The sequence below is a fragment of the Marmota flaviventris genome, unplaced genomic scaffold (genome assembly GCF_047511675.1).
Source record: "Marmota flaviventris isolate mMarFla1 unplaced genomic scaffold, mMarFla1.hap1 Scaffold_61, whole genome shotgun sequence".
Taxonomy (NCBI): Eukaryota; Metazoa; Chordata; class Mammalia; order Rodentia; family Sciuridae; genus Marmota; species Marmota flaviventris.
Window position 1 is genome coordinate 661293 of NW_027288407.1, and position 26067 is coordinate 687359.

Sequence of the window (26067 nt, forward strand, 5' to 3'; positions counted from 1 at the left end):
TCCTTCTCCTCTCCCTCTCTGCCCACCTCATTTCCCCCCTCTGCTCTCTGCCTCCCCCTTTTTCCCATTTGATCAGCCCCACAATAAAATCTCTTGGTAAAATCTTTTGGTTGAATCTCCATTGGGTGAGTCTCCATTGGGTGAGTCACTTGCCTTTCAAGCTTGGTTTTATGGGTGATACTGAGTGTGACCTCTGCTGAGCTGGAAAATCAGAGGGTTAATTTTCATTTTTCTTCTTCTACTCTGGACCAGTGTCTGTCTTTATTAAAATAAGAGTTTCTTTGCTTTTAATACATTTTTATAAATGAAAGTGATAAAAATCCAAGTGGTTAATTCATAACTGTAGCTCACTCACCTCTGTAAACAAATCACATATCTTACAGCTAGCTGGGTGCAGTGGTGCATGCCTATAAAGACAGTGACTCAGGAGGCTGAGGCAGGAGGATCACAAGTTTGAGATCAGCCTCAGCAACTTAAAAAAGACCCTGTTTTAAAAAGATTTTTAAAAAGTTTGGGAAGGTAACTTGGTGAGCTTGGTGGCAGAATGCCCTGAGCTCAATCCCAGGTACCAAAAAAATAAAAATCTAATTCCAAGTCTCATGGACTGGTTATAGTCATGCAATGAAATAGGTGGGCTAAGAGAGCGGTTGGTCCTGGGCTTATTAGTATAGTGTGTGTGTGTGTGTGTGTGTGTGTGTGTGTGTGTGTGTGCGTGCATGCTATAACTCAATGATTTCTAAAATATTTAATGGTATGCCACACACAAATTCATAAAGGAAATGATCAAATGTGACAATCATGACATCCTTATTATATGGAACATCAAAGTAAGTGGGAGGTGTGTGGAGTCCACTTGTGCCTGCTGCTGAAGTCTGGGTCTTCCCAGTCTGCCTCAGCTCTGCTGAGTTCCTGGTGTCAGGGCTCTACCTGTGCATTGTGAGTAGGCCCTGCTCATGCATAACCAGCCTGAGTACTGCCCCCAGGACACCCCCACTTATGACCGTGGTGGAGTCTCAGTATGAATTATTCTGGACAGTTGACTGTACAGCTTGGCGATGTGCTGAGCAGCATGCCAAGGACTGTGGTTGTGGACACATGCGCCAGTTGGTGAGGTGTTTGGCTGCAGGACCCGGATGCAATGCCCTTGTTAATTAACAAACTCTATGACACGTTTCAGCTATTGCTGCCCCAAACATGGCTTAAGACAATTTCAGTTGCTTTTAGTCATGGGCCCTGACAACCTGCCTTCAGGAAGGGCTTGGCTGGGTGGTCCCAGCAGCAAACACCCACAGCTATAAGCAACAGAGAAGAAGTGAGCAGAAAATCTGGGTGCTGTGGGACTGCCCATGCCAGCTGTCTTCTTGGGGGGCCTGAGGCCTCTCCACATGGTCTTTCTGCAGGGGATAATTTGGGTTTCTCAGCATGTTGGACAGTGTCATACACACAGGGTTCCAGGGTGGTACTTCTGTGAATGGGGTGAAGCATGCATGGCCTCTTATGACCTTGCCTAGGATGCCTCTCTGATACCTAGCTCCTTGTCCCTTGTATCAATTACAGTGGACAGACCTTTAGAATTCAGGGTCTCAGTGCCAGAAAGCTCCACATGGCCACCCATCTGGTCCATACTCTCCAGTCATTTTTAGAAACAGAGAGGATGCTGTGCTGGTTTCCCTCTATCTGGAGTCTGCATGTCCTTCTTGGCTGGCTCCACAGTCAGGTTCTCTGCTCTTCTGGAGGCTCAATGTCAGAATTGCATGACAAAGATAGGCACGGTCCAGCAGGAGGTCCTCCTGAGAGTCTATGTAACTGACTTCTGCCTACTACCAATTTTTAGTCGTGCAGATTGTTTCTCAATGATCTTCAAGCCCCTGATCTGTGATTCTTTTGTCATCCATGATTATTTCAGCTTATTTTCTCCCTCCCATGTTGTTTAATATTTTGTAATTCTGCTGTTTCAGAATTCACTCAATTCTTTATTTTAATAATTCACTTTTCCATATGCACATACTATTCTTTTTCAATTCTGCTTCTTCGTTTTCATGTAATGATTGTTTCTTTATATGAAGGAAACTGAAAGAAATAAGTTACTTATTCTGTTCATTATTCCTATCTTCTATTTCTATAGACATAGAAACATTTTGACATTCTAAATCTATTTCCAACAACTACATTCATTTTGATCTCAACCTATAGTTTGTTATTTCCATGGGCCCTGCTGTGAAGTTGTTTGTTTCCTTATGCATTTAATGCATGTTTCTATTGTGTGCACTGGTGGCCTGCGATCACATATTCTTTAGACTACTTTAGAAGTACCAGTCAGATAACAGCAGCCCATATGTCCAGGGCCTATTCAAAGGAGCACATTTAAAAATCTGTCATGCATCACTTAATGACAGGGAACCATTCTGAGAGATGTTAGGTGATTTCAACATTGTGTAAACATCATAGAGTGCATTAACACAAACCAAGATTGCCTAGCCCACTACATACCTAAGCCATATGGTATAGCCCATTGCTCCTAGGATACACACCTATACAGCATGTTACTGTACTGAATATGTAGTCAATTTTAATAATTGTTTATTTCAGTTCAAATAGAATCTTTTGAGACCAGCATATTTGGTCATCACCAACCAAAACATCATTATGGGCACATGACTGTACTAACTTCTTCAGGTACTTTGTAAGCTCTTACTAAGTGCTATCAGCAGACCACCACAAAAAGAAATGTATTTCTATTTTTGGTAAGTTTAGCATGTAACATGAGGGGCAAACACACAACCAACCATCTTTCATATGAACCTAAGTCCAAATACTTTTAATAGTATAGATATTAAGCTAATTAGCTAAAGAGCTGGTGCATTTTAATTTATTGGCAAGGTGATTCAGGTGTGCACCTGGTGAAAATTCAAGTTACAAATCAATTTCTTTCTCCAACCTTGGGCAGTTGAAAGCCCAAATTCTCTAGTCACAATCACTGGGTAAAAACATGCAACCCAGTTCAAATAAGGAAAGCCAGATCTTTGGATTTTGCTAGATATTTTAGGAAAGAGAATAATTCACATTTCATTCATACTTCCTGAGCAAATATATACTGAGAACTCACTATCTTCCTGAACCCAATCAAATTCCACCTGATCTTCTTGTGAAATGCAGTGATTCTCTCTTCAGTGTTCTCCACCTGTCACCTACTCAGGACACACAGGTGCACACAGCAGAATCCACAAAAAGTATCCCAATAGCTAATTGGACCTGAACTCAGAACCCAGCTTGAGAGCCATTTCACTATTGTAACATGCTCACTGGGCCTGTGCATTGCTGGAAGGGCCACAGCTTAAGTTGGTAGCCTTCACATGGACACATGTGTCATTGCCTCAGATGCCAAAACTAATGGTCCCAGAAGTTCTCAGGTTTTTATTGTTTTGTTTTTGATGCTTGGACTAACCAATAAGCTAGAGCCTTCTTTTTTATCTTGATTTCTCACCTAGTGAATTTCTGTTGACAGCAGTGATAATTTCACCACTTTGCCCAACAGTTCACTAATCCTAGAAACACTGTATTCAATTTAACTTTACCAAGCACTAAGGCAACCCAAGGAATTATGTGGTAACATAATGAAGGACTTACAGAGTCTGAGTCCTTCAGGCAGCACCTGCTAAGTCTTCTGGCAGGAAATCAAACCTGCAGGACTCCAACCAGAGGTTCCACTGCTTGCTCACACATTAGAGAAATTTTCAGTTGGGTCTTGAATATTCCAAATAATGGGACATTACAAAGAAGACTGAAGCCTCAGCCAAAGTTACAGGAAACACCCAGGGCTATAGAAACAGAGTCCAATGTCCACCAGTCCCAAAACTCACTTGGCATTACAATTCCTTCTCCAGAGAACAAAACCACTAAATCAGATGATGGAACCACAATCAATACAGTTTCTGAAAGCCACATCCTAAAAATATTTAGAAAGTTTCAAAATTTTAAATATCAGACACATTCATAATATTCTTCCAATGAAACACATAAGTGTTATGTTTGTTAGTCAAAAATCAAACTTTATCCAAGTTTCTTTTCATGGGTTAGATATAATTGACTCTGCCTCCATGCACATCTTATATTTGCAAGTATACCATATCCTAAAGTGTATACAGAAAACATTTAATGAATGCTAGAGTCCAGATAAGAGATAGTATACATTTTCCCCCACTTTGTGATTTGTACTCTTGGAAGAAATATTTTATTGCTGGGATATTAAAGAGTATTTAATAAGAATGTAATTTCTAATTTTAATCTAATTAAAATGCTAAGTGTTTTGTGAATTGCACTGCTATAATCATTGATATTCATATATCACTATAGTATACTGATTTAGTTCAAGTTGTGGAATCAGCCCAAGTGATCAACAGATGAATAAATGAATACAATGGACTTTTACTCAGCCATAAAGAAGAATGAAATCATGTCATTTGTTAGTTAATGGATGGAACTGGAGAACACCATTCTAAATAAAATAAGTTGGACTCACACAGTCCAAGAGTAAAATGTTGTCTCTCATATGTGAAGCAAGAGAGGGGGAAAAAGGAGTAAAAAAGGTATCTCATGAAAATAGAGGTGAATCAATAGAGTAGAAGAAAGGGATAGAGAGAAAGAGAGGAGAAAAAAGACATGGGGAAGTCACGCATAATGAAATCTACCAAATTAGTTATGTCCCTCCATGAATAAATCAAAATGCATCTCACTGACATTTACAATTATAATGCACTAACAAAAAATAATAATAGAAGAAAGATCAGTAGACTAGAGTAAGTGGAAGGAAGAGGAAGGGAAGGAATAGAAGGAAAGGTATTGGGGAATGAATGAGACTTATCAAATTATGATATATGCATATATGAATATGGCATAATAAATTTCACTATTATAATTATAATACACTAATACAAATGATAAAAATTTTTGAAAGTCAAATGTTTATGCTTCCATTAATTTTTATTATAATATATTTGTAAGGGTCACTGCCGGTGGGTTCCTTTAGCTGGCCTGGTTTCCTCCGGTGGGGGAGGGGCTGCTGCTGCTACCGCAGGGAAATCCCCAGGAGGGCTTGGATCTGGTCCAATTATCTGTAGTGGTGGAGAGGCTGAGTCAGCAGTGGGAGGGTCACCTAGGACGAGTTGGGGGTTTGGGAGCATGGGTAGAAGATAAGGAGGGGGGGTGGAGTTCAGTAAAGTTAAATCCTGTGACTCAGGGAGAACAGGGGGACAAGGGGGAGGAGCGGAAGATTTGAGTGATAGGATCGTGGGGGAAGGGATTGGAATAGGAGTTGGGACAAGGAAAGGCTTCTCCCATGTGGGAGGAAATTCACAGAGGTCCAGCCAGGTTAAAATATATGGCTGTTGATCTGGATGGCCACACGGCCCCGGCTGAAAGACAATATCTCTGACTTTGCGGATTAGAGGGAGGTGGAAGGACCCTTCTGGGGGCCATTCAACTCAGAGGGTGGGCCATTCTGAAGCGCAGAGTGTCTGCCAGGTCCAGCATTTCACTGAAAAAGAAAGATTCTGGGCCCTTGAACGGACATCAGTCCAATGCTCAAGAGTCAGGCAAAGAGGCGTGGAATGGCTTTGTCCCATAATAAGAGTTACTCAAACAGAGACAGGAACAATACAAACGTGACACAAACACGGACACACAGTAAACGTTTAACACGAGTTCAGAAGCAAAGATTAGAACCTAGTAACTGGCACAACCTGATGGGTTAGACCACAAAGACAGACAGTGAACTCAACCTGAGAAAAAAGTAGCCGGCAAGACCTGACGGGTTGGCAGCAGAGTCACCTGATGAGGGCACATCCGTCCCTCTGCCTTTAGAGGGCACCTCCATCCCTCTCCTGATGAGGGCACATCCGTCCCTCCCCGAGTCCTCCAAGGCGTCCCTTGGGGAACATGGCCTGTGGCTTCAGGACACGTCTGTCCACCACCGCCAGGGGGAGCTCACGCTCTCCGTTGGCAGCCACTCTGCCAACCCAAACCGAAAACCGAAAAACCAAACCTGAACAAAAAGCTCTGAGTGATCGCAAGAAAAAAAGGAAAGAGGCACCTTACTTACCCCCAGAGGGGTCCGTTGGGGTCTCCTTGTCCGGCGCTGCACGATTCCCGGCCAATGCACCAAATGTAAGGTTCCGGCAAACGTCAGAGGAAGAGACCACCAAGAGACCGGCTCATGCAAAAGCAAGTGGGGTTTATTGAGGATCCAATCCAGCACGCTGGGGCTCCATGCACACTCAAGAAGGGAGAGCAGCCCAGAGCCCCGAGCAGGGCTTGAACAGTGTTTAAGTACACATTTTGGGGAGGGCAGGGGGCTTTGCATACATCACAGTCTCCTTTAACAAATCATCATACACCACGGTAAAATCAAACAACAATACTTAGACATGATTTGTACATTCATTGGTGGGAACAGGTTGGGCAGGGGTGATAGGTCAGTTCTAAATCGGGGTACACATTCAAACTGATTGGTTTAGGTCCTGCGATGCCTACGTGCCAGATCGCACAGGGTCCTAGGTTATTAAACAACCAGATGGTCAGGGGGAATATTTACTGAGCAGTTCCGGATATTGTCCTAACAGCTACAGGAATTTCAGGTTTTGGATGTAGCATAGGAACTTAACAATACCTGGTCCTTTACTTTTTAATTCAGGCCTTGCAGCTTAGAAACTTTACAATGCCCTGTCTTTTACACTTTAACTTCAATTTCTTTTACTCTTACACATTGAAAATACCCAGTATTTTAAATCTAATGATACTTTTACCTCTTTTCCAAGCTGGCTCTCTATTCCATTATTGAAGATTAAAGCTTCTAATGGACAAGAAAGGATATATTGTATAAAGGGACAACTGAACTAAGCAGCTTTATGATCACAAAATGACATGTGCAATGCCTACGTCATAGCACCATTTTCAAACAGTTCAAAGCAATTAACAAAAGTGTTTGACTCTTAAGCAAATATAGAAAGTTTGTAAGCTCATCAACAAATGATCCAGGGAAAGTACATTTTTGAGGAAGTGGAAATTTACAGGCATTTTTGAGAGGACATGAGAAGGAGGTGGGTAGATTACATAAAAAGTAATTAATGTCCTAGAGGACACTAACATCATTATCTTTCCTATCTGCAAAAATGCATACATCACTTTAGCAGGTAACATTTCAGTATTTCAATTATAGTCAAATAATAAATGAATAATAGAGCTATGGGAGTATTATCCTAGATGTTAAGAAATAATGGGTACCTGTGAAGCCATATTTACAGTTTGTAGTTAAGTAAATAGGGTCTAATAGAGATTAAGTTAAATAAAATGAAGTCCATCATAGAGAATGGACTCCAGCAAACCAGAGCAGCATTGGGGAGATTGAAATGTTAATGTCCCCAAGGTCCAGAGCCCAATATTAAAGAAATGTTAATGAAACAGCTCCCAGCCAACAAGAAAATGCTAATCAAAAGCTGCCACAGATCCCTCCTGCCCAGATTACTCCTCCAGCCAACCTATCTCCCACTTTTGGGCCTTCCCACCTGCATTCTATCACTTAAAGATAAAGGGAACCAGAGAACCATGAATGTGGGAAAGCTGAAAGAAGACCCTAGCTATAAAAAAGTGAAGACCTCCCCCTTCTACGGATTCCACCTTTTGGTTCCCCTTCTTCCTCTGGGAGAAGTCTTTTCTGTTTTAATAAAGCTTCTGCTCTCCACTCTACACTTGCCTCATTGTGCTTCTCTGGTGTTATATTTCAGCATTCGGTGAAGCAAGGACTCCTCACCAGCACACAATGGTAACACCTGTTAAACAATGGCTTTGTAGAAGACTGAGAGGTCACACTATCACACTCTTTGGCAGTATTTAAAAGTGGTACAGAATTTTCTTAAGCAGTGATTTGAAAAAAAACATTTAAAACACATAATTTTATGCTTTAGAATTGAAACTAGGAAATATATATATATCTATATTTTGGAGAAACATTTTATATTTGGTTTTATGCCTTTCAGAAATATACAGAAATGTATAGTGCAGTTTTTAAGAAGGTATTCAATACTAGCACCACAGGCCTAAGGCAACTGGATTTTCAGTGGGACTCAGAGGCAGGTAGAAATGTGTAAAATTTATAAGACACACTAAAGAACTTTGTCTGTTGAAATAATCCTTCTAAAGTTCTAAAAACAAAATAAGTGAGGGAAATATCCTAAAGTTTAATTCATCATTGTTATTTAGAAACCTGAGGCTACAGCTAAACCCTAGATCAATTACTTTCAAATCATTTAAGCTATTTTACACTTTTATATTCAAAAGTATATATATTATATTGCTTTCTTCCCCAGTCAAAATTATCCTTCATATTCCAAGAAAAAAATAATTCTGGATCACTATAGGTAGGACATACACTTCGAGCCACAATTACCTAGAAATATTATATTTTATATCCCTTTTTGATTTCTTTTTAAAGAGAGAGAGAGAGACAGAGAGAGAGACAGAGAGACAGAGACAGAGACAGAGAAAAGAGAGAGAAAGAATTTTTTTAACATTTACTTTTTAGTTTTTGGTGGTCATACATCTTTATTTTATTTTATTTTTTATGTGGTGCTGAGGATCGAACCCAGTGCCCCATGCATGCCAGGCGAGCGTGTTACAGCTTGAGCCACTTCCCCAGCCCCACCTTTTTGATTTAAATGGAAAATTAACCATAACATTTACTTATTTTTTATTGATTTTATTTTTTAAATACACAGCAGCGGAATGCATTACAATTTTTATTACACATATATACCACAATTTTTCATCTCTGTTTGTATATAAAGTAGGTTGACACCGAATTCGTGTCTACATACATGTACTTTGGATAATGATGCCCATTACATTCCACCATCCTTGCTAACCCCCTGGCCCCTCCCTTTCCCTCCCATCCCTTTGTCCTATCTAGATATTGTCTATTCCTCCCATGCTCCCCCTCCCTATCCCACTATGAGTCAGCCTCCTTATATTAGAGAAACATTTGGCATGTGTTTTTTTGGGGATTGGCTAACTTTACTTAGTATTATCTTCTCTAACTCCATCTGAAAAACCAGCCTCTACCTCAGAACAAATCCTGTCCAAGGAAGGGGGTGTGACCTTTGTCCTTGGAAAGACTCACAGAGCACTCCTAGGCACATACCCACACTGCTGAGTTGTTTATCTACAAATAACAGGAGATATCTGCTGAGCCAGGTGTCCCTGACTCAGTGAGACTAGGTAGTGACCCATAGCAACCCCCTAGCAGCCACCAATCAGTATGAGACAGGGAAATACGTAGGATGCCAGATGACCCTCCCAGTAGTTTATGATGGTTGATAACATGTTGGGAAACCATGCAGTTCAGCACTTACACCCCTCATGGCTTAAACCAATCAGTTCAAATGAATCCCCCTATTTTAGTAACCAATCACCCCTACCCAAATTCTTCCCACCAGTGAATGTGCTAATCATGTTTTAAAGTTGTTTATGATTTTCCCGTGGTGTGTGATGATTTGCCAAGAGATGCTATGATATATGTGAAGTCCCTGCCTTCCCTGAAGAATGTATAAAACTGCTGCAAACCTTGGGCTCAGGGCCTCTCAGTTTCACCAGTTGCTGTGTCTGCAAGGAGGACCGAGAGCTAGCTTGCAATAAACACCTCTTTGCAGCTTACATTGATCTTGGTCTCTGGTGGTCTTTTGAGGGTCCTGAATTCTAGCATAACACATCCACTTACCTGAAAATGCCATGATTTTATTGTCTTTTATGACTGAGTAAAATTCCATTGTGTATATATATACCATATTTTCAACATTTACTTATTTAAGGACAGTTTTTGGCCCTTTATCAGGTACTTTGGAATGACTTGATCTCACTTTTCCCAAATAATCTACACAGAAGATTTTCTAATGCACATGAGGCTTGAGTTCTCCTCATAATACCCTAGAGGCCTGGCAGGGGCACTGAGAATGGGTCCTTATGGTCATTTAGTTTGATTTTGCTTAAAGAATCTCCTACAATTCCACAAGCTTCAGACCCCACCAAATCTGGATCTCTCCTCACTTGACACTATGGGCTCAGCAGTCATATGAACTTTTAATAAAGAAAATGCTATTGTTTTCTGTAAGTATGCAAACACATCCTAGTCTTCATATTTCTGGGAAATGTGTTCACATACTATGAATACAGATCTGTTTACTAGTTTGTCAAAAGTTATTTTTTAAAAACTCCAAGTTCAAATGTCCATAAAGACACTGATCCCTGTTTCCAAGGCTATTTCCCCAATGCCTACATCAATGCATGGTTTCCTATTCACAGGGAGCCTTCCTATACACACCAGGTTGATACAGATCAGACTCACTATAGGCAAACAACAAGCATGTTACTGAGGAAAGAAGAGCCTGACTCAGTAAAAATATCAGCAAAAGTTTAGTCCCTGTTATTCAAGGCTTTATAGACTATATTGACCCTCTTAGCTCTCATAGTGTTACTTGAGATTGAACATGTTCCTTTAGCAATAAAGAGTGTGGACAGCATTTATCAAATAAAGACAAACAATCCATGTCCACTAAATGACTTGACTACTGAGAGAAAACTCTTGGAGAGTTTAACAAAGACACTATTAAATAATTTTTTAATAAATGCTCAAGATGTTATATTCCTAGAAATGGGAAACTGTTAAGAGCCTCCATTCTGCATGTCTGTGATTTATACAAAGTACTTAGGTTTGATTGTGTTCTCAGGTAAGAATAACTTATACATGGAAAGTGTGCAATGCTGCAGCAATGGTGGTGCTCGGAACCCTAATGGGTAGTGGCAATTGGTGTTCTGCTTTGGCGATCTGGGTGACTCTCCTCAAATGCTTTCTCATTTCCACCTACCATTCTACAGAATTTGAAGTACACCACAACTGGCTTGCTATCATTCACAGTTTGCAAATATCACATTGGTATTATGAGGCAACTTCAGAGTGGACCTTGGCTTACCCCGCTTTTTTGTGTGGTTTGAATATGTCCTGTCACTTGTTGCCAAATATTTTGATCAAGTGATGCATAATGTTCATAATATGAACTACTGCAGTTTAAGAACCTTATTTTTCCAGAGATTTTCTGTCATCTTTACAGATTCACTCTTTATGTATGCTGTCTATGAGATTGAATTATATCACTACATCCAGCTATCTTGATTAATTAAGTTGCCCAGCCTAACCTCAGAGTTGCAGTTCTCCTGCCTCAGCCACTGGTATTACAGATATTCATTTCCAGTACAATGGATTCCTATTTTGATTAATGTTGCTCTCCATTGCACGGTTATTTCAGAAAAGGCATGTGGAAGGAGCATTTTTCTTTGCCATTCTCCTACATTTCAAGCACATCTACTTCTATGTAGCACCAGCTTACAGTATATACCTGCTATGCTCTTATTGTTTTGCTATAAATAAACCAGATGGGTCTGTCTGATGGAACAGTTTTAGCTTTGTCCGTGTTATTTTGCTGGGCCTCATTGTTTTCCTAGTTTCTGCTCTTTCACTGGGTCCTTTCCTAGCCTTAAACCAGCTGCCTCAAGTCTTTTCCCAACTCTTTACTTTCTAGAGGGGCCTCTGCCATGCATACTGGGCTTCAAACTTCTGGGCCTTATACAATGCTTTGGGCAAAGTTCTGTCTGTCATTGGTTTGGAATTGAAACTTCTTGATCCCAACAAGATCCCTAAGGACTCAATGGCAAGCAGCCATACTCCTCGAAATTCTCCCAATGATCCTTTTGTCTGTGGAAAAAGCAGGAGATGCTTCAATTTTTCTGATTCTGACCACAACAGGACATTATTCCCTCTTCTCTCTGCTCTTCACTGCACCAGAAATTCCCATTAAAATCTTACTCATGTTACTATTCTCAATCTATAGTATTTCTTCACTGAAGATTCTACTCAAAAAAGAAACCTCTTTTTAATTGGATGGAAATTTTCTACCTCCTTGGCTTGGGGATTCTGGAAATCTGCTGTGAATTTGTATTCCCTTTTACCTCCTGGAAGCTGAAGTGCTCCTTTTTTCCCTTTGTTACTGACTTCAGTGTATTGTGCAGTGGGCATCACACATGCTTGGTTCATACTGTATGTTTCAGTGTTGACTGGTCCTCCTATCAGCAAGGAAAAGGAGCAATGAATAGAGGAACTGCTTGGAAGTAGGCAAAGCAATTATTTCATGGGAAATTAATCAGAACTTGAAGAAAGTTGCTTGTGGCATGAGCCATTCATTTTAGTAGATCTGTTTAGAGAATCATTCTTCCATAATTGGCCTTGTTGAGCCTAGTAACCTGATTGTTACAATGGTAAGAAGCCACTGCCCTCCATAAGCAGTAAAATTCATCTGAAAAAAAATCTCATCTTCCTCTGTTAAAATTGTCTGAGATCATTCACACTGCTATGTTTTCTGAAAGCTAACAGAGTCTGATTAACAGCATAATTATTTGTAGACTATGTCAACCATTGTCAGGATATAAAGGATAATTAGACTCCTCTACTGAAGGAAACATAAATAAAATGGCATTTTTTTATTTCTGCAAAAAAAGAATATCTTATACACTACAGTTGTCTTGCTCTTAGGTGACACTGTGCATATTTATACTTGAAACTGGTAATACTGTGCAGGAACTTGTAGGATTAATACACTATAACAAAGATAATAAAAAGTAATGCTTTCCACAAGGCTTCAATGAAGAAAGTATACAAATCTTCAAATCAAGGTATCAATATGGAGATTCCTCAGGTCAAGCATATTACTTGAACATCAGGGGTTTGCTTCCCATGTAGGCCAACAAAATAGATTGGCCTGCACCCCCAGTCATGGTCAGGGACATTTCAATGAGTGATTTTTTGAACTTAATGGAGAGGAGGGAAGACATCAATGGAAATGGATGAAAACAAACATTATCTTTCTTAGAAGAGTGATTCAAAGTGTACGTCCTACTTATACTGACCCAGATTTTTTTTCTTGGAATATGAAGGGCACTTTTGACTGGGGAAGAAAGCAAAAGGAAGCTTTTGGAGAAAAATTACAAGTGCGGAGATTCCAAGTCAGACCTACCCACTGAATTGACTCCATGGATCTGTAAGTGTGGCCACTCCTCAGATATCACCATCAAGGAATAAAATGTACTTCAATATGTACTTCAATCCTCCTTAGTGTAGTGGGGGCAAAGAAGCTGTCAGGTAAATTTTGTGCTTTACCTAATGGAGAAAATGATGCAGGTGTTATATTCTAACTGTGTATTTGCTACATGGGAGAAGAGTGAACCCCATATATCAGAGTGACAATCCATGAGACAGATTTAAAGAACTGGACAAACAATCAAAACATGGACATTTTATTATTCTCCCTCTTCTTCCTCCAAATACCCAGAAATTAATAAATGGAAGATTCACAGGGAAAATGATAAAACATTTTCTTCTTCCTCCAATTGTGTCTCCCAGTAGGAAGTGAAGGAAATGACAACCTCTTATAAAGAAAACAGAACTCTCACTCAGAATCTGTGTACAAAATTCCCCTAGAGTTCCCTTCAAGAGAACAGTTCCACATAAAAAACTCTCATTTGACTAAAAGAGTTTTAGAAGGCAGCCCACGCAGTTGCTCATATTTTTAAAATAATAGATCCTGTGTCATAGACTATAGTTGCAGTCCACACAGTTTGGTTTATCCTCAGGGACAGAGAGAGTATATAGAGAAAGAAAAGATAGAGAAAGGCAGAGGAGTGAAGGGGAAGGGAGGAGGAAAAAGTAAACACAAGCCAATGGTACAGGCTATCTAGAAACATTTTACCCTCTCTGCAAAATTCATCTGACTCAAAAATCTCCTGCTGATTAAAAAAATCATGTAAAAATGTGCATGATCTCTGAGAGTGCAACTTCCAGCAAGTCCTGTTCTGGAAGAGCTGCTCTCATGACCAAACCTCATGCAAGCTGACACATAGGGAAGAATGGTTTCCTCTTGAGAACCAGCTATAAATGGAGGAAAAATGACATTCAGTCTGTGTGGGAAGAAGACCTATGCATTTTTTTTTAGATATGTATGTGCATCTCATTACATTCATGTTGGTTCTCAAGAACATTTCAGTTTAGTCATTAAGTCTACAGGAAACTACTATTTAAGTTTTTAAAGCACTTCTTATGAAAATAAAGGTTAGCCAGCAAAAGCATTGAGCATCACTGAGGTCCATGGTTTTGTATTGGAACCTGATTTTCCACCCTGCTGGCAATATCCTCATTAAAATTTCTCAAACACAGGAGGCTGAGGCAGGAGAACTGCAAGTTTGAGGTCAACCTCAGCAAACTAGCAAGGCACTAATCAATTTAGGGTGACCCCATCTCAAAAAAAAAAAAAAAAAGAAAAAGAAAAAGAAAAAAGGCGGGGGATGTAACTCAATGGTAAAGTGCCCTGGGGTTTAATCCTCAGTAAAGCAAAATTAATTAATTAATTAACTAATTTAATTTCTCAGAAGATAGCACAGACTTGAGAATAGCTATTAAAGACTTGGTAATAACAGATTTAAAATACAAGTTTTTTGTGTCTTACTTGTGTACACATACACACAAAAACCCACATACACACAAATACCTAAATAAGATTAATAACATTTATTCTCCATTATTTCTTTTTTATAGTTGTAGATGGACATAATGCCTTTATTTTATTTGTTTATTATTATGTGGTTCTGAGGATCAAACCCACTGCCTCTTGCATGCTAGGCAAGCACTCTGCTGCTGAGCTACAGCCCCAGTCCTATTCTCCATTATTTATACTTCCACAATTCATACTATCAGAATGGGAGCCCTAAGGAATTATCAAACATAATTTTTCTAGTCTATTTGAACCTTTGAAGCCACAAGCCATTTAAATATAATCTTGACATTTGAAGAACCATCAATAGCCATCTCTTCCCTATGGAGATTGACCTTATTATCTAAAATGTTCATGGCAATGCCAATTTATTTTTTTAACATTAATTTGAGTACTAAATACAACAAATTTAAAAAGAGGTGATACATGAAAAAGCTAGCACTGAAATTTACAGAGTCATCCAGAGAGCCACAGAAAGCTGAGTGTAGAAACACATTCACTGCAGGCAAGTGTACTGCCCTTCCCCACAGAGCACCTGCACATGTGACTCTTTAGAAAGAATGCTCAGTGTCAGAGGGGGCACCACCTTGGGTTCCAGGGAATGCAATACCAATGGAAAACAAAGAATAAAACTGTTAACAACATCAATATTATGCAATTAAAACTAAGGAAACAGGAAAGGCAGCAAAGCCATCTGCTCCTCTCATGGCAAAGTTTTCTGAAGCCACATTTCCTCCAGGTAATAGTGACATCCAGTGACTTACTTTTTAATTGTACTTCATTGACTCTGTGGAATTATCTGGTAATTCATTTCTACAAGCAAATTAATTAGTCTAGTTATTTTTAAATCTCTTAGCAAAATAACAATGCTTTCTTGCAGGACTTAATGATTAGGTTTTTATGTAAATGTTCCATTTTAATTAATTTGTGGTGGTGGTTACACAAAGCTAAGTTAAAATTGTGTCTGAAATGTTCATTTGTTTCAGGGACTCACATACACTATGGTCTTAAATGAGTGAAATGAAATCATTAAGCCATTTGGCACAGAGGGATGAATGATGGAAGAGAAACTTTGCAATGCCTTTCCCTTCAGGCTAAATTTTCCCATGATGACAAAACTTAATCTGAATACATGGCAGCAAAGTGACTTTCTTGAAAATCACATTAATTTGTCCTCCTGCCCACAATGAGCTTTTTTTTTTTTGAGGGGGGGATGGTACTAGGGATTGAACTTAGGGACACTCAACCATTGAGCCATATCCCCAGCCCTATTTTGTATTTTATTTAGAGACAGTGTCTCACTGAGTTGCTAAGTGCTTCACTGTTGCTAAGGCTGGCTTTGAATTCATGATCCTCCTGACTCAGCCTTCTGAGCCTCTAGGATTACAGGAGTGCACCACCACGCCCAGCCACAACTAATTAAAAAAAAATCTTAATGAAGAATGGAGAGAGTGAAAGACATGAGGAATGTTTTAAAAATTCCTCAAGAAAAGAAAAGGCCTGTGATCCAGATTTTTAAACCCTTTTTTTAATTGTCAGATTAAAATGCCTTGAGGTCTGCTGAAAGCATTTGGCTAGCATATCATAGGGTTAATGCAGAGCAGAGCAATCCACATGACTACCCTGAACCCACAAAAATCAGAAACAGAACACATCACAAAATACAAGCATTTGAACATTTAAAACAACCTGAATGACAAACCATTTTTCAACTAAGCAAAAGCCCTCTAGGTAGAGGAGCTGGAAGTCTCCCAGAAAATGCCAGAAAAATCCAGATTTATTCTTGTACATGATGCTCTGCCTGCCAGTGCAGTGCCAGAGTTCTCTGGTCCACTTTACTCTGCAGAGTAGCAACTGCAAGGATCTACACTATGCAGGACAGAGCCAGTTCCACCTCTATTACTTTTTCTTACATAGTTCCTATGAAACACATTTGTAATGAAATGGCATAAGTTGCAAGTTCCTATTATGTGCACTCACCTCATCTCACCTGTCAATATTCTAGCACTAATCTGAGGTTTCACTAGAACTTGCACTTACTCAAAGAATATACAAAACAGCAGCCTACATTTAGATTCACAAAAGTCAAAACATGCTTCTTATACTTTAGATGCAACAAGAGGAAAAACAATTTTAGTGGTGGGATTTGGAGATACTTTTAAAGCTTCATTTTCAGAAACAGACCACTGATTACATTTGCCAATATTTATTAACAGTAACAACACAATTTCTAAGTTTTCAATATAAGTTTAAAATATTTGCTGTACTTACAAGTACCCCCACCACTACTGTGCTGCAGGTCTACAATTTCAAAAGAGTGAGCATCCTGAGCAACGTTCCAGGAACCGGGTTCACGTCCACAGTATTTGAGGTTCCTCCATCCCACATCCAATATCTCACTCGATGCAGAGGTCTCTTGGTGCACATGCTTCCTGCCTTTTCTCTCCTCTCTGATGTGGGGCAAAGGTGGAACTTGCAGACACATCCACTCATCTGCCATTTTGCACTCCTTGCCCCACACACCTGCAGAGCCCCATGTCCAGGCTGCTCTGGTGGTAATACAGGGAAGTGCAGGCAGGGAAAGTAAATCTTAAACCTGGCTGGCTGCTAGCAATGCTAGGGAGGGAGAGGTACACACCCACTTTTCTGGCTAGTTTATCCTATGTTTCCCACTCTCAAGAGATTAACATTTCCATATATTTCAGTCTAAAGAAGCCAAGTATGATAAGTGATGCTTGCTCATTAACTGGAAATAACTGACATTTATAGAATACTTCATCCAACAATAGCACAATTGACATTCTTCTCATGCTCAAATAGAGCTCCAACCAAGATGGATCACATGCTAGGATATAAAACACAACTGAACAAATTAAAAGAATAATGACCACACAAAACACATCCTTGGACAACAACAGAGTAAAGTAGAAAACTATAACTGAATAATACACCAAAATTCCCAAAATATTGAAGATCAAACCATAGACTTCAAAATAACACATAAGCCAAAGTCTCAAAAGAAATTAGAAAGCATTTTGAAAATTAAAACTTTTGGTCAAAATTTGAGGGATGTAGAGAAAACAGTACTTAGAAGTAAGAGTTTAGCACGGGAAAAATATAACACTAATAATTTAAGCATCCACCTTAAGAAAATAGAGAAAGAGCCTAAATAAAGCAGAAAAAAAGAAACAAAAATTACAACAAGAATCAATAAAAAATTTAAATGGAAAGCAATATCAAAAGGTCAAAAAAATTAAAAGTTCATTTTTTGAAAAGACCAATAAAATTGATAAAACCCAAGCCAAGGTAACTGAAAGAGAAGGGAAAACAGCAAAGAGAGAAGAAAAAAAATGGTAGAGGAGAAGGAAAGATAAGAGGAGAGGAAACAAACATAAAATATTTTAAAACTACTAATGTCAGAAATAAAAGAAGTTCATCACCACTGATGTCATGGACATTTAAAAGTTATCAAAAATATTATGAAAATTATGTATTCTTATGAGTTTTAAAATGCACTGATTCCTTGAAAGACACAAAATACCAAAACGCAGTGTCTTCATATATTCATGAAGCCTTGTGACAGAAAAACACAAACCGGGTGGATTGATGTTATTTTGAATTGACCAGAAACTTATTTCTCATCTTACTGGAGGATGAGTGGGTTCAAAATCAATGCAAGCCATCAGCAGTTTCAGTGTCTGATGAGGATCCACTTCCTGCAATATGGATGAATGTGTTCTCACATGGCAGAAGGGGTGAGGATCCCTGTGGCTTCTCTTATCAATGCACTAATCCCACTCATGAGGTCCCACCCTCAGAATTAACTGCCTTTCAAAGTCCCTACCTCCTAATATCATCACATAGGAGATAATGTTTCAACTAATATATTTTAAAGGGATACTAACTCAGTCTACAGCATTCACAAAAGCAGAAATAGATAATGTTAAGTAGGTTTGGTTTATATCTTTAAAAAAGGGTGAATAATCAACAGCCTTCCAATAAAAAAACACCAGGTGCAGATAATTTCAGTGTTAAATTATACCAAAAATTTAAGGAAGGAATGATGACAATGACTTATAATCTTTTCCAGAAAATTGAAGAACATAGAACATTTCCCAAATTATTCCATGGGGCTAAATACCAAAACAAGATAAAGGCAAAAATAGAAAAAAATACATGCTGACCAATATCTTTCAGGAACATAAGATTTTTTTTTTTAAATCCTCAAAAAAGTATTGGCAAACAGATTCTAGCAATACATAATAGCAATTCTACACCAAGACCAAGTGATATTTACTCCAGGTGTGCAAGACTAGCTTAACATTCAAAATATAGTTAAAGTAATTAACTCATCAATCAGACTAAAGAAGAAAAATCATTTGATCATATAAAAAGGTCCAGAAAATGCATCTGACAGATTTCAATACTCATTCATGACTAAACTTTCAGGAAACTAGGAATACAATGGAAATTCCTCAATTTGATTTAAAAATGTATCAAAAAAAATAAGAAACCCAACAGCAATGTAATACATAATGTGAACAACTGGATGATTGCTCCTAAGATCAGGAGGATGTCATGAATACCCTATTTTACTGTTCCTGGATTCTTACCTAATGCAGTAAAACAACAAAAATAAAAAAATAAAATGTATACAAATTTGGAATAAAGAAATTAAATGCTTTTATTCACAGATGACTTGATTTTTTATGTAGAAAATCTCAAAGATTCAACCAGAAAAACTTCTATAATTAAGAAATGGTTATACAATGTTCCATGATATAAAGTTACTATACAAAGTCAACTACTTTCCTATATACCTTCAATGAACAATGGGAATTTGAAATTAAAAACACAATACTATTTGCATTAGTATCAAGAAAACGAATACTTTGACATAATCTGGTAAAATATGGTCAGAGTCTATATGAGGAAAATTTAAAAATTTGATTGAAAAAAAATCAAAGAAGATTTAAACAAATGAAAAGATGTTTCATGCTCATAGATGAGAAAAAACAATGTTGTCAAGAGGTCATTTCTCTTCAAAATGATCTATACATTCAATACAATTCAGTGAAGACACCAAAAAAATTATTTTGTGGAAGTTAACAAACTTATTCTAAAATTCTTATAGAAAGGCTTAAGAGCCATATAGTCAACAATATTGGAGAAGAAGAAAAAACTTATATGACTTGCAAATTTATCCATGGAACAAAACAGAGAATCCAGAAATGAAAGCACATAAACAGAGTTAACTGTTCTTTTACAAAAAAGCAAAAGCAATTCAATGCAGAAAAGATAATTTTTCCAAACCAAGTATGTTTCTGTATATTTATATGTTGAAAATGGAGAAAGAGGAAAAGGAGAGATGAAAAAGCAGCAGCGAAAAAAAAGAAAAAGAAAAAAAATTAATCTAGATATGATCTGTGCTATTCAGTTTTTCATTGCTGATACTAAAGTACCTGACACAAATTGGAAGAGGAAAGATTAATTTTGGCTCACAGTTTCAGAGGTTGAAGTCCTTGGCTGGATGGTTCCATTTCTTGGGCCTGAGGTGATGCAGAATATTATGGTGGAAGTATTTAGTGGAAAAAAAAAAGCTTTTCAGTTCAGGGCAGCCAGGGAGCAGAGAAAGAGAGGCAAAGAAAGAGGCAATGGAGAAGATAATCTCCAGGTTAGTTTGCAAATGACCTACTAGCTCCAACTAGGTCCTGCCTCCCAGAAGTCTATTCAGCTATCAATAAATTAATCCTTTGATGAGGTTAGAGAACTTAGGATCCAATAATTTCCTAAAATCCCCATCTGTGAAACTTGATGCACTGGGGACCATGCTTTCAGCACATGAGCCCTTTGAGATCCAAAACCATAACACTAGATCCAAACCATAACACTAAAACAATCCTTACTCCTTTCAATAAATATTGATTCAACCTGCATCTTAGATGTAATTTTTATTAACATTATTAACATTATTTTAAATTGGGAACTCATAATTATAAATATTTATGGGGTAACATGATTTTTTATATATGTATACAATATGGAATTATTAAGAGGTCAAGCTTATTAACATATCTATCTAGTCATTCAATGATCTGATATTTTTCTGGTAAAACATGTTAAACTTACTTTTAGTTATTTTGAAATATATAATAAGGTTCTCATTAAATTTTTCTGCATATGTTATCCAGTTTTCTCAAAACCACTTGTTAAAAGGCTGTCTTTTCTCCAGTGTATGTTTCTGATATCTTGTCAAGGATCATATGACTGTACATGTAGGGATTTATCTCTGTGTCTTCTATGGTATTCCACTGAGGACATGTCTGTTTTGATGCCTGTGTCTTGTAACAATCATTTTACTTTCTACTTCTATGAGTTAAACTTCAAAACCAAAATTTTAATATAAGACATTTATAAAATAACATCAAAAAGTGTCTAGGTGACCTTGAATTTGACAGTGGATATTAAAATGCAATAGCAAAATATAATCCATGAAAAAAATACTAGTAAATTGGAAGTTTGATAAATTGAAAAACTTTAAGAACCTGGAAGGCTGAGGTGGTAGGAATATGTGAGTCCAGTAGTTTAAGACAAGCCTGGGCAATATAGTGAGATACCATCACAAATAATGCATGAACAAATCAATCAATCAGTCAATAACTAATGCTCTGGAAAAAAATGTTGAAAGAATAAAGAAACAAATCATAGACTGGGAAAATATATTTACACAACAAATATCTTCTTAAAACCTGCATCCAAAGTATAAAAGTAACTCCAAATATACAATAATAAGGAAAAAACACAATTAGTAAATAGATTTAAAAAAACCTGAAAACCCATTTTACCAAAGGAAATCTACACATGGAACAAAAGCTTACTGAAAACTACATAATACCATGTGTCATTAGGGATTTTCAACATGACACTACTATACCACAATTGAAATGGCTATTTTTTTTTTTTTTTTTTTAGAAATGACAATATCAAATACAAGTGAGAATATGAAGTAAAAGGAACTTTCATGGTTGTTGGTCAGAATGAAAAGTCGTACATTCACTTTGGAAGACCACTCTGAAGTTTCTTGCAAAGACATAGTTTTACTTTACAATCCAGCAATTCCATGCCTAAGTATTTGTCTTAATGAGTCAAAAATTTATGTTCAACAAAACCTGCACATGAATATTTATGGAAGATTTGTTGATAATCACAAAATGGGAAGCAACCCAGATGTCTTTGTCCTGGTTGATAAATGAACACACAGTACATCATGCATACAGCAGAATATTACTCAGCAATAAAAATAAATGAGGTATGAATCCATAAAAAGACATGGAGGTATTATAAATGTATACTAGTAAATGATAGATGGTAGTCTAAAAATGCTATATACTAGAAAGTTTAAACTATACAACATTTTGGAAAAGGTAAATTTATACAGAGTTAGAAAACTCAATAGTTACCAGGAATTTAGGAGGAAAGAGGGGAAGGATAAATAGGTGAATCGTAGGGGATTTTAGGTTGGTGAATGCATTCTATCATTATTGCATTCTATCAGAAGCCGCAAAACTGTGTAACTCAGAGTGAAACAATATAAGTTATGGAATGCAGCTAATAATGTAGTGCCAATTTGGGGTCAGGAAATTAAAGAATTCAGAGAAAAAAGAACTATCAGCACAGAAATCAGTTAAGGAAAACACTTCTAGAATCCATAAAAACAAAAGCTGTCTCTAGAACAAATAAAATAACCTTGATAAATCTTTAGAAGAATGACAAGTAAATTTAATAATAGACACAAATTACCAATATTAGGAATGTGAGACATTATATCATTAAATATTCTATGGATATTAAATGAAAAGTCAACTTGTCCTGTTGGCACATTCTTGTAATCCCTATGGCTCAGGAGATTGAGAGAGAAGAATTGCAAGTTTGAGGCCAGCCTCAACAACTTAATAAAACCCTAAGCAACTTAGTGAGACCCTGTTTCAAAATAAAAAAAAAAAATGAAAAGAGATAGGGATGTGGGTTCACTGGTTAAGCACTTCTGGGTTCAATACCAAGTGTAAAGGAACACCTGTGGAGGAATACCTGTAAGGAGGTGCACAAAAAACAGACACAGACACACAAGTACAAGCAAACAGATAGGAGGAGTGGAGAGGAGCAAAATGAAGTGATGATGAAGAAGTACAGAAGTGAAATGACCACTCTTCCCTGCCTGGGAGTTTATAACTCAAAGAATATATACTTCCTGTTACTATGACTATATTCTAATTAGTATTTCTTTAACCCAAGTGCTAGCTAACTGAGATAAGATCCCCTTAATACAAACACAGAGTAATTTCTCTCCAAGGACATTGTTAAGGAGACCACATAGTGACTGCTTAGTTGTCTAATTACCTCACAGGGAGAAGGCTGGGTATGCCAATTGTGGGAATCAGGGCACCGGTTAACACCCCTGGGAATTTGCTCACCAGGGGAAATGCTTCCATGTCTATTTCCATGGACAGAATATCTACAAACAAGCACTCATCCACATTCCCCTCAAAAAAGAATCAGAAAATATTATGAATTACTTTATGCCAATAAATTTGACAAATATTATAAAATGAATAAATTCTTACAAAGTTCAAAATAAACCAAAACTTACTCAAGAAGAAATAGGTTTGGTCAATTGTCTTGTATCTATAAAAGAAATAGAAATTTTAGTTAAAAACCCTTCTACCAATACCAATCCAATCTCAAGTGGCAACAATATTGAATTCCAATTACAAAAGGAAGAAGTAATAAATTTTACACAAAACTATAAAAAAAGATGAAGATGAAGTGCTTTTCAACTCACTTAATGGGTCCAGTATTATTCTCATGAAAAAAAAAAAAAAAAAAAAACCAGGAACGAGCATTGCAAGAGAATATTATTACAAACTAAGATCACTAATTCCCTAATGATTCCCCCCAACACTCCCACCCCAACCCCCCACACAATGATCTTGGATGCAAAAATTCTAAGCAAAACTTGGCAAAGAAAATTCAACAATATATGAAATAGGTTAATATATCATACCAAAGTTTTTCATAGAGATGAAAAGTTGATTTAACATTCCAAAATTGATCAATGCAATTTCATATCAATGATATAAAATGACATATATATGTAATATGCATATACATATACACATATATATTCATAAAATCAATAAGTGTAGAAAAGTATTTCCTTGTAACCCAATATCAACTTCTGTTTAAAATTTTAGCAAACTAGGAATAGAAAGTAAGTGCCTCAATCTGACACAGGGAATCTATTAAAAACTTATCAGAAACACAATACTTAATGACAATAGACTGAATACTTAACCAAATCCTCAGAAAAAAATGGGGTTTTGTACATATCATTTCTTTCGGTTTGCTACTAAAGAGTCTGTTGATGTACTCAGTTAAGGGGGGGAAAACACCAAAAATCATACTAATGAAAAATAAAAAAAATAAATTAACTTTATTTACAGAAAACATGAACATTTGTACTAAAAATCACTGAATCTTTTAAAAATGTCTGGAAGTAATAGTAAAATTGCAGGATTCAAGATCAACATACAAATAAAAATCAATTGTATATATGGTAGAAGTGAATGTTCATAAATAGAGATTTAAAAAAGATACCATTTTCTGTATAGCTCAGAAAACACTCTCAACTGAATTTTTTCCAAATTGGAGAGTCTTTATTTAGCTAGCTGGCGACTGCTCCCTGATGGACCCAAACTGTGTCTGCCAGGAACAGTACGGGGGTGCAAGTTCTATGAGGTTTATAAGGGGAAAAACAACATCCTCGAAATTGTAGATGCAAGCAAGCAAGGAGGACACAGAAGCTAAAGTTAACAATCAGCCACCCAATGCATATAACCACATCCTTGTTCCAAACACATGCAGTACAAAAATAAACAACTTTTACAAGAAATAAGTTATATAACTAGGGTTACATTTTGGAACTTCCAAATGGAGTCACTTAGGCAAGGTTTTGTTTTGTTTTGTTTTGTTTTTAAGTTGTCAATGGACTTTATTTATATGGGGTGCTGAGAATTGAACCCAGTGTCTTACAAATGCTAGGTAAGCGCTGTACCACTTAGCCACAACTCCAGCCAAAAGCTAAATTCTTTTAAGTACGGTCAGGATAACTTAACATTATTTATCCTATTATCTAATCTTGTCTTATCTATTAATATCCTCCATTTTATAGGGTGCTTATTGGGCTGATCCATAATCTAAGTTGGGCTATAACAATTAAAGAAAGTATCAAAAATATAATGTGTGTAGGAATAAATTTTACAAACCTCATTCAAGGAAGCAGGGCTAGTGGGACTCATTGCACAGTTGCAGGTGCGCCTACTGATGAGGTCCCCTTGGAGCTTCTGTTAGAGGTGCCTGGGCCGCAGGGAGTATCTGAGAAGAATGGAATAACTTGACCAAGTCCCACAGCTGGACGTGGCTGCTGGTCCTCTGCTTCCTGTTTGGATGCAATGTCCTTCTGATCCTCCTTCTGACCTTGTCGTCCTTCATGTCCAGAGTGCTGCAGAATGATGCAGAGCCAGAGCCGCAGATGAGGGCAGAGATCCAGGATATGAAGCAAGAGTTCTCCATGGTCAACAAAATGGATGAGTTTGTCAGATATGCCAGGCTGGAATGGAAGATCAACAAGATGGTGGACCAGCTCAAGACTTATGTGAAAGCACGCACTGCTCAACTAGCCAAGATAAAATGATTTTTAAGTGTTGCTTTCTATACATTGCAAGCTACCTTGATGATGTCACTCATTTGGAAGTATTATTCTGCCCCTGTGACTGTTGTGCTGAGGAAATGGATAACACCACCAGACCATCTGGTAGCCTTCTCTGCTAGAACAGCAGGTGGTGTTGGAATTACTAGTTGGATTTTAGTCTGTAACAAGTTGTGGTGACCCCTTGTACTTTACCCTTTCAGTCGAAAAGAAAGATGAATACCACTGTGGGATTTTGTTGTTGTTGTTAAACTGGGGGTTGAACTCAAAGGTTCTTTACCACCTAACCCCAGCCACAGTCCTTTTTATTTTTAATTTTGAGACAGGTTCTTGGTAAGTTGCCCAGCCTGACCTCAAGCTTACCATCCTCATACCTCTTCCTCCTTAGTTTTTGAGTTAAACTTGTGCCCCACCACATCTATCCCAGCTATTATGACTTCTAAAATGATTCTCTTATTAGGTAAATGTGTGATTGCTGCTTAAAAATACAAAACAAACAAACAAACAAAAAAACCCCAAAGTACATAGGGTAGTTTTGTATTGAATATGTTCTTGGGCTTTATATGAAATTCTTGTAAGAATCCCAGTATTCTACAGTATTCTACAGTAACACCAGATTTGAAACAGGATGGGGGTCTACATGCCTTACTCCTGATTTGCTCT

At 37.5% G+C, this 26067-nt stretch overlaps 2 pseudogenes; both read left to right on the forward strand.

Moving 5' to 3' along the window:
• Positions 1-10814: 10814 nt before the first annotated feature.
• On the forward strand, positions 10815-12188 carry LOC114083181 (dolichyl pyrophosphate Glc1Man9GlcNAc2 alpha-1,3-glucosyltransferase-like; annotated as a pseudogene).
• A 12910-nt stretch (positions 12189-25098) lies between these two features.
• LOC139704444 (guided entry of tail-anchored proteins factor 1 pseudogene) lies at positions 25099-25623 on the forward strand (annotated as a pseudogene).
• The last annotated feature ends 444 nt before the right edge of the window (positions 25624-26067 follow it).